The sequence below is a fragment of the Lycium barbarum genome, chromosome 4, assembly GCF_019175385.1.
Source record: "Lycium barbarum isolate Lr01 chromosome 4, ASM1917538v2, whole genome shotgun sequence".
NCBI lineage: Eukaryota > Viridiplantae > Streptophyta > Magnoliopsida > Solanales > Solanaceae > Lycium > Lycium barbarum.
The window spans coordinates 55,004,104-55,014,591 of record NC_083340.1 but is presented as its reverse complement, the minus strand read 5'-3'; the positions used below and the strand labels follow the sequence as shown (position 1 = coordinate 55,014,591).

General features: G+C 42.2%; 1 non-coding gene across 1 annotated transcript; it reads right to left on the bottom strand.

Moving 5' to 3' along the window:
• Positions 1-2,498: 2,498 nt before the first annotated feature.
• On the bottom strand, positions 2,499-2,604 carry LOC132638987 (small nucleolar RNA R71). The gene has a single exon (XR_009582038.1). It is a non-coding gene; the product is annotated as a small nucleolar RNA R71 (small nucleolar RNA).
• Positions 2,605-10,488: the final 7,884 nt, after the last annotated feature.

The following is a 10,488-nucleotide window of genomic DNA, read 5'->3' as shown; positions in this document are numbered from 1 at the left end:
ATGATACCTATCGCGCGCGCACCACTGCAGTTGGGTACGGATAACACTGAGCCTTGGTAGGGCCAGGTATGTATGACACCGAGCCTTGTCATGGCCGGGTATGTGAAACCACCGAACCTTCGTGGTCGGGTATGTTATGGATACGAATATGTATATGAATATGAATATGGATACGGATATGGATATGTGTATATGTATATATGTATGTACATGAGCACGCACTAGAAATGGAAGGTCCCTATGAAAGACAAGTAAGTAATTACGACGATGGCTATTATCTACTGATTCTCCTATCTTATGCTATTTTTTATGCTGTCTCTTATGCTCTTATTATGATGTTGATTATGCTTTACATACTCAGTACATTATTCGTACTGACGTCCTTTTGTTTGTGGACGCTGCATCATGCCCGCAGGTGGATAGGAAGACAGGCTTGATCCATATATATCTTGTTCAGGGACTACATAGCGGAGCTCCATTTCATCCGGAGCTATAGCTTTTGGTATTTATTCTTTTGTCTACATATCTATGGGCATGTGATGTGCCGCGGATTTGTGGCACATTCGATGCCTTTTTACTATGAATTTTGGTTGTTTTCAAGTAAGAATGGTTCTCGTTAATATGTTTTGTGGTGTTTTAGGAAAACAATGGCCCAAAAGCAAAAAGGAAAGAACAAAAGAAAAATTGTCCAGAAATAAAGAATCGACGTTCCGTCGATCAGCCGACGAACCATCCTTTTGAGCGTCGATAAGCTCGATTTTCAAATGATGACAAAGTTGAAGACGACAAAGGACGGAGGCATCGACGAAGCGTCGAACTGATCGACGATTCATCGTTTGTGTCGTCAAGCCGAATCTCTCAACAAGAGGAGAGAAAGACAGAATACTCGACGGAGCGTCGAACTGGTTGACGGCACCATCGAATGGAACACATGGCTGAAGGTACAAAGGACGGAGAAATCGACGGATCGTCGAACGATCGACGGTCCGTCGATCTTGCTATCGGGGGCAATTTTGTCAGTTGCTGCTATGCGTTTTTGGAGCCTATTTAAAGAACATTTTAGGTTTTTTTTTGGCAGCAGATTTTATTGTAACCACGTGAAAAGTTCCATTGGTGGGTGAGCATTAAATACTCCCCTTTTGGAGCTTAGTGAAGACACCAAGATTCCATTTTCCATCATCTTTATTACACTTTGTAAGCTTTATGTCTCATTTATTGCTTACTACTTTTGAGACCATAATGTGTGAGTAGTTTCTTTAATCAAAGTTGTGGACCCAAATGATGGGTGCTATGTAATGGGTGTCTAACATTGCATATATATAGATAATGGGTTGTGATGTGTTTTATTATTTCTCGTATTCATTGTTCTTTAAGTGGTTGCAAACACTTGTTCATGAACAAACCTTAGTTTATTTGGAAAGATGAACTAGGGTATGATTTGAAATAATATAACAAGGACTCGGGGCGCTAACCCTCGTTTAATAAACTCGCTTAGGGATAAGATGAGTTCTATTTGGCATATTTAATCAACCTTATTTATAACCTTTTCTGCATTTGGGAAAATCATGAAAAGAAATACTTTCTAACTATTGGAAAATATTAGAAAGTGTATTAGAGATTAAGTGCATACATAACCTCGACCCATTAGAAATATATCATATTGACACCCATAGCATAACATCTAATCATCGCGGGGACACAACTTTGGTTCTCCAAATCCAAACAAATTCCAAACATTTCAAAATAGCAAATACAAACTAAATCTCTTTTCAAAATATTCGGAATAGGATTAAAGCCTTTAAAGACTAGTATCACATACAATTAGTACCCTTTTCTCTCCATATTCCCTGTGGGATTCGACCCCAACCTTGTTTGGGTTACTATATTTGACAACGTCCGCTTTACACCATTAATAGGTGTAATTTGAGCGTATCAAATTTTGGCGCCGTTGCCGAGGAATACGGTTTACAAATTACTGATTGTTGTGTACTTTTCTTTAAAACTTTTTCTATTCCATCACACCTTGTTTGCTGTTGTGGTGAACCAGGTGAGCATGGCAGGAAGACAGAATCGGAATCAGGGAAACCAAGGTGGACTCCAAGTGAATCCACCTGCACCAGAAGAGGATGAGGAAGAGAATATATTTGCGGAATTCATCAATGAAGCTGATTATGCTTCTGCTGTGATTCCTCCCAGAACTGGAAATGCTACTTTCAAAATTGATAGTTCTATCTATCAGCTGCTGAAACTTGAAGGTTATTTCCGAAATTCTTCGGAGGATTTTCCACTCCGGCATTTCAAGAACTTCTTGCATGTGTGTGCTCAACAATCCCAAGGTGTTGTTTCTGCTGATGCACTTCGGTTACGGGTCTTTAAATATTCCTTGGCTGGCCAAGCAAGGGAATGGTATGAAAAGATCCCCAGCAATTCTATTCATACTTGGAGCGAGTTAGCCAATATATTTTTGAAGAAGTGGTTCCCACCAAGAAAAAAGGCTGAGCTTCGGGATAAGATCTTTGAGTTCAAACAACTTCCGGGGGAACAATTATATTCGGCATGAGAGCGTTTCAAGTACTATCTAGCTCAATCTCCAACTCATGGGTTTCCGGATGCTATTCTCACCGAAAATTTCTACAAGGGGTTAGATACAATGAATCAAATTGCTGTCAACACTGCAGCTGGGGGATGCCTCATGGACAAATCATTTGTCAGCATCACCAGGTTGCTCGATAAGCTCACCACCCACAATCAAGCTTGGCACTCAAGTGATAGTCAAAATCCTGTCATATGGCAGTCCCTCTGCTGCCACGATAGCTAAAGAAAATCATGAGCGAGATCATGCTTTTGCTCAATTGCAAACCACCGTGGATTTATTGTCAAAGAGGCTTATGAAAAAAGAAGCTAAAAGTGTGAATGTTGTCGAAGAAATGCCATCTCATGCTCTCGGAATGTACCAAGTCTCAGAAGAAGCTTATCTAGAGGGGCAGCCACAACGTGAGGATGCTAATTATATCGATCACTCTCAGGGGGGTTATCAAAAGCAATGGAGACCCCAACAACAAATCAATCAATATGGCCGAAATGAATATGGTGGTTCGGACAGGAGGGATTACAACAACAATAATTATGGTAATCGGAACTCCAATGCCTATGTTCCACCAAAGGGTCGTACTTCTAACTCTCAAAATTGGCGAGAAGGTCCTTCCAATGATCAAGGGACCTCTCGAATGGAATCTATGCTTGAAAAGATATTGGACAACCAGCACAAGAGTGACAAGAAGATGGAAAAATTGACCGAAGTGGTAGGCTCTCACACCGCTTCGATTCATAAACTTGAGTCACAAATGTGAGATCTTTCTCGTGAGCAACATCCACCACAAAGAGGGGGCCTTCCTAGCGACACAATTCTGAACCCAAGGGGTAGTGGAGGTGATCACATTACCTCATGCAAAGTTATTTCTACTAGAAGTGGACAGATCCTTAATGCGGTAAGTCAGAGAGTGGTTGAATCTATCATTGTCAAGCCGATTGTTGATGAGGTTATTGAAGAAGAAGTTGAAGAAGAAATAGAGGCACCAATTGAAGTGCCTACTATTATTGAGAAAGAGAAGGAAGCACACCCTAATGGTCTAAAGGGTGACGAGGAGGCAAGTGATGAAAAAGCTACCGATGGTAGCACCCAAAAGAGCAAGGTCACGGGGGCAATTAAACCCTTGACCCAAACATATAAATCTCCTCCCCCGCTCCCACAAAGATTGATGAAAAGAACGGGGGATGCCAAGTGCCAACGCTTCTACGACCAATTGAAAGGGTTGTCAATGAATATCCCATTTCTTGATGCATTCCAAGAAATATCGGGATTTTCTAAATACTTGAAGGATTTGTTGACGAAGAAAAGACCAATCAAGCATGATACGGTAGGAGTCACCCACCGTGTGAGCGCTATTATTTCGTCATCAAATGTTGAGAAGAAGGGAGATCCCGGGGCTTTCACTATCCCTTGCACCATCGGTCATCATGATTTCGCTCGTGCTTTATGTGACAATGGGGCTAGTATTAATTTGATGGCACTAGCCATATATAAGCAAGCCAGTTTGGGAACACCTAGACCAACGAGCATACGTCTCCAAATGGCCGATAAAACCATCAAAAGACCGGTAGGGGTTGTTGATGACATCCTTGTTAAAGTGGGGGAATTCTTATTACCGGCAGATTTTGTCATCCTTGATTGTGCGATTGACAAAGAAGTCCCAATTATCTTGGGAAGTCCATTTCTTGCTACCGGGAAAGCTCTAACGGACTCAGAAAATAATGAAATAAAATTTCGGGTCAATAATGAAGAGGTAACTTTCCAAGCTAGCAAAGGGTTAAAATTGCCTAGTGCTTATGAGAGCATTTCGGTCATTGATTCTTTCGATGTGATAGACGAAGCGGTGGATCATAAGTTAGAGGAGGAGCACTTTGACGAAACACTTTCGGCTATTTTGGTGAACTTCGAGGCTGATGACATGAAGGGGTATATTGAAACAGTTAATTCTCTCATTGGACGGGGTTCGTACTGTTATGAACCGAAGAAATTATCTCTTGATCTTGATAAAAGAACCACTCCTCCGGCTAAGCCTTCGATTATTGAGCCGCCAAAACTTGAGCTCAAGATACTTCCCTCTCATTTGAAGTATGCTTTTCTTGGCCCAAATAATACTTTACCGGTTATTCTCTCATCTTTGTTAAATGAGGAACAAACTCAAAAGGTGCTTGAAGTGTTGCGGGCTTATCGAAGATCTATTGGGTGGACTATTGCGGATATTAGGGGAATTCCTTCCGGTATTTGTGAACATAGAATCGAACTTTAGGAGGATAGTTCATCAAGTGTAGAGTGATATTTGGCACAAATATCATGTTTTGTGTCGTATTACAGCTTCTTCTTATGACTTTTATCGCTTAATTCATGACGTAACCGTCGTATTTGAACTTATGTCGTTACATTTCATGTGTATAGGTACGATGACGACAAACGATGGAAACTATGCTTGAAATGATTGGAATTCATAGCATATGGCGATTGGCTGAGGTGACGAGTCGAAGACCGCAAAGGACGAACTAAAAGGAGAGCTAATCGACTAAAGGAACCTCGCTTTCCATCCGCATCGCGAGAAGCCTCAGAACGTCAGGCCATCGAGGTGCATCGCGTGATGAAAGCGGAACAACCAAACTCAGTCATCAGTGTTGCGCGATCCATCCGCATCGCGTGAAAAAGGCGAGAACCTGAAGACCATTGCGCGATCCTTCCGCGATGCGGAAGGAAAGCGGAGATCTGCGGTTGTTTTCCCGATTAGACTAGGATTTGGATTCCTTATTTATTATTTTTACCCTAGCCTATATATACACGTTTTGATAGCTAAGAACGGTGTGCTGGGATTATTCAAGGATTTGTAAGCCACCGTTCTCCTTTCTCTCTCTCTAGGTTATTTTATTTTTCATCTTTTTCAACCTTAGTTTATTCATGGCTTCTTTTGTCTATGATTGAATCATGAGTAACTAAACTTCTTAGTTCTAGGGTTGTGGCGAAAGACTTGAAAGTTGATTTGATGACAATTTCTATCTATTGATTTTCCATATTGTGGGTTGCTTATCTATTCTTGATTTTAATTGTTTGATTATCTGGCCAATAGTTAGACACTATCTGTGGTACGTGAATTGAACTTGAGAAAGGGAATTCACGTACGTAATAAGAATAAATAGAGTTTGTTCGATTTAATCGTTTTGCTAATGAGGATAGAGATATACCCTTTAGCCCTACTTAGTTGAATACGGAGAGATAAATGCGTTCTTGTTACTTCTGATGACCATAGAGATATAGGCGTTATAGTAACATCTACAGGCTTGTGAGTAGTTCGAGAGAACATCATAAAGCATAATTAACCCGTTAACTTGTAACCCAGGAAATAAAATAGGTGGAATTGTCTGATGATCAACTGGATTGTCGAAAGCCATAACCCTAGATCTTTCTCTCATCTGAAAATTCTTACAGTCCTTGTCCACATAGTCCCAGTCATAAAAACACCCATCACAAAATGTTTACTTTTTAGTTTTATTTTAGTACAACAAACAATCTTGACTTTCACTTTCTTGAATAGTTTTATTCGAATTTGAATTAGCTTAACAGTAGAATCTAAGTCCCTGTGGGATCGATATCTGGACTTAACAGTCTATATTACTTGTACGACCACGTATACTTGCGTGTGCGTTTGGGAGCAACAAGTTTTTGGCGCCGCTGCCGGGGACTTAGAAACATTTACTGTTTTTCTAATTTGAGTTTGTTTTTCTATTCAAGTCTTTACTTTTCTTCGTTGTTCTACTTGTGATTCTTCAGGCTTCTCTAGTTTATGCCAAGCACTAGAAGTTCAGGACAACCGTTAGTTGATCTTAATCGAGAAATCGAAAGAACCTTCCGACGACAGAGACGAATGGCTAACGAAGCAGCAAGATTTTCTCTTGAACAGGCAGAAAGGGATAGAGCAAGAAACGCAGATGAACAGGGAGAAAGAGCAGTTGTGAGGGCACAAGAACAGCGAATTTTGTTATCCAGTTATGCTAGGCCAAGTCTGGCGACCATTGCTAAGGCTATTGTTAGTCCTGACATTACTGGAAATCTCGAGCTAAAAGAAGGAACAGTGCGGCTGGTACAACATACGTGCCAGTATATGGGTAAATCTAGTGAAGACCCACATAAGCACTTGATGCATTTCGTGGAGTTGAGCGAGAATTTCCAATATAGAGATGTTCCCGATGATTATGTGAAGTTGTCCTTATTCCCGTTCTCACTTATTGGCGAAGCGAGGGAATGGTTGACGAATTTACCTGCAGGTTCTATCACTTCTTGGGAGATATTATCAAATAAGTTTATCGACAGGTTCTTCTTACCCAAGAAGACAAAGGAACTGCGGGGAAGAATTGCTAACTTCACTCAAAGAGATTCTGAATCTCTACCACACGCTTGGGAAAGGTATAAGGGCTATCTGCGAGATTGCCCCCATCACATGCAGCCAAAGGATATCATTAGCAACTATTTCGTAAAGGGTCTTAACCATGAATCAAGGGCCCTGCTGAATGCTTCAGCTCAAGGTCAGATATTAAACAAAACATATGAAGAGATGGAAGATCTCCTTGAGATGATGTCTGAGGGTCATCATGAGTATAACGAGACTAGTCGGGCGTTACCACAAAAGGCTGCTGGGGTTCTTAAAGTTGATGATGTTGCAGCTATTCGGGCGGATATAGCTACTCTTACTAATGTGATGTTGAGGGTGTTTCCTCAAGCTCAGCAAATTCAACCAGTTCAGCACATTCAGCAGGCATCATGTGTAGGCTGCGGTGAACCTCATGATTATAACAATTGTCCATTGAATCCAGAGTCTGTCTACTTTGTAGGACAGCAGAATCGTGGTACTGGAAATCGGGGAAACTATTACGGAAATAATTACAACACTCCATTTGGAAAGCAGGATTTCCACAAGCCGAACAACTATCAACAACCTCAAGCTCAACCAGCTAGCAATTTAGAGGAGATGATGAAGCAGCTCATAGCTCAAAATCAGGTGATGCAGCAGCAAAATCAGAAAATTCAGAGTGAGATGCAAAAATCGATTCAGTAGCTTGAGCGTCAGATGGGGCAGATGGCTCTTATGGAGAATGTCAGATCTCTGAGTGCTATTCCGAGTGATACGGAAAAGAATCCAAAAGAATGCAAGGCAGTCACCTTGAGGAATGGTAGAGAGATAGAAGAAGTGCCACCGAAAAGGAAGAACATAGCAGAGGCAGAACTTATCCCGGCTAAGCGAGCCGAACCAAAGCAAACAGTCGCAGAGCAGCATGTAGAGGAAGTGGTATGACCACCCCCTCCCTTTCCACAGCGACTTCAGAAACAGAAGGCAAATTCGGCTTGCAAGAAATTTCTTGAACTCTTAAAACAGGTACACATCAACATGCCTTCGGTGGAGCTTCTGCAAGAAGTCCCAAAATATGTGAAATATATTAAAGATGTGGTCGCGAACAAACGGCGTTGGACAGAGTTTGAGACAGTTGCACTTACTGAGGAGTGCAGTTCTAGAGTGAGGAGTAAGATCCCTCCAAAGTTGAAAGATCCGGGCAGCTTCACAATTTCGATTACGATTGGAAACATTGAAGTTGGGCTAGCATTGTGTGATTTGGGTGCTAGTATTAATCTGATGCCCACCTCTGTGTTCTGAACGTTGGGTTTGGGAGAGCCTAGGCCAACCACTATTACTTTGCAGTTGGCTGATCGATCTCTTGCTTATCCTGATGGTATTATTGAGGAAGTTCTTGTGAAGGTAGGCCCATTTATTCTGCCGGTTGATTTTGTGATACTTGATTATGAGGCAGATAAGAGTGTTCCTCTCATCATGGGGAGAGGCGTCTTGGCTACTGTTGATGCTGTGATCCGAGTAAGAGATGGAAAGATGTCCATGACAGTTAATGGGCAAGAGGCGACTTTTGATGTGTTTAAAGCCACCAGACTTCCAACCCATTATGAGGAGTTGAAGATGATTTCTGTGGTGGAACCCGAGCTCACAAATGCTGACTTGGATCACTTTCTAGCCTCGCGAGACCCGTTAGAGACAGCTCTGGTGTATGTGGAAGATCTAAAGATTGATGCAGAAGTGGAGGAGTGTCTTAGCATTCTTGACACTTCATGTGCTTATCTACGAGCACATACACCGTTTGAGGAGCTAGGCAGGTCAGAGTCATGGAAGAAGCCGAAACCATCTACTGAAGAGGCGCCCGTTCTTGAGTTAAAACCATTGCCTCCTCACCTTCGCTATGCTTTCTTGGGTAGTGGAGACACATTGCCCGTAATCCTCTCTGCTTATTTGACTGATGTGCAGGTTGAACGTGTATTACGAATGCTAAGAGATCGCATCCGAGCCCTCGGGTGGTCGATAGCTGATATTCGAGGTATTAGTAGCTCGTTTTGCATGCACAAATTTTATTAGAGGAAGGCAGCAAACCCAGCATTGAGTGTCAGAGGCGACTGAACCCGATCATGAAGGAGGTGGTGAAGAAAGAGGTAATCAAGTGGCTTGACAGCTGCATTATTTATCCCATCTCAGACAGCAATTGGGTGAGTCCTGTACAATGTGTCCCGAAGAAAGGGGGCATAACGGTGGTGGAAAATGAGAAGAATGGATTGGTGCCTCAACGAACTGTTACGGGCTGGAGGATATGTATCGACTATCGTAAGTTGAACAACGCCACCAGAAAAGATCATTTCCCTTTGCCTTTCATGGACTAGATGCTCGACAGATTAGCGGGGCACAATTATTACTGTTTTTTGGATGGTTATTCGGGTTACAACCAGATCATGATCGCGCCTGAGGATCAAGAAAAGACCACCTTCACATGCCCATATGGCACGTTTTCATTCCGGAGGATGCCTTTCGGTTTGTGCAATGCTCCAGGTACCTTCCAGCGATGCATGATGGCTATCTTCACCGATATGGTGGAAAATTATATGGAGGTATTTATGGATGACTTCTCTGTTTTTGGAGATTCTTTTGATGACTGTTTGAACCATCTGGATGCCCTGTTAGCTCGTTGTGAAGAAACAAACTTGGTACTTAACTGGGAAAAATGCCATTTCATGGTTCGAGAGGGAACTGTTCTTGGGCACAAGATATCGGGCCAAGGAATAGAGGTAGACAAGGCAAAGATTGAAGCAATTGAAATATTGCCACCACCCGTTTCAGTTCGGGGAGTACGCAGTTTTCTTGGGCATGCTGGCTTCTACCGACGGTTCATCAAAGACTTTTCTAAAGTTGCTAACCCACTGTGCAAGCTTTTAGAGAAAGATGTGAAGTTTGTGTTCAATGAAGCCTGTCTGACGGCTTTTGATGAGCTGAAACGAAGGTTGGTTTCTGCTCCTATTATCGTCGCACCCGATTGGTATCTACCATTTATTCTCATGTGTGATGCAAGTGATTTTGCTGTGGGCGTTGTCCTTGGTCAGAAAAGGAACAAGATCTTTCATCCTATTTATTACGCCAGCAAGACACTTGATGCAGCCCAGATGAACTATACTATCACAGAGAAGGAGTTATTCGCGGTTGTCTATGCCTTTGACAAATTCTGATCATATCTGGTGGGCACGAAGGCGATTGTCTACACTGATCACACGGAAGTTCGTTACTTGTTTGCAAAGAAGGATGCAAAGCCGAGGCTTATTCGTTGGGTGCTGTTGCTGCAAGAGTTTGACATCGAGATTCTAGATCGAAAGGGCACAGAAAATCAGGTGGCAGATCACTTATCGAGGTTAGAAGATTGGGAACATGTCGATGAAGCAATGGGGATTAATGAGACTTTTCCGGACGAACAGCTTTTTGCTCTTAAATCAGCTGAGGTGCCATGGTATGCAGACATGGTGAACTTTATAGTGAGTGAGATTTACCCCCCTGGTGCTAATCACTAGAA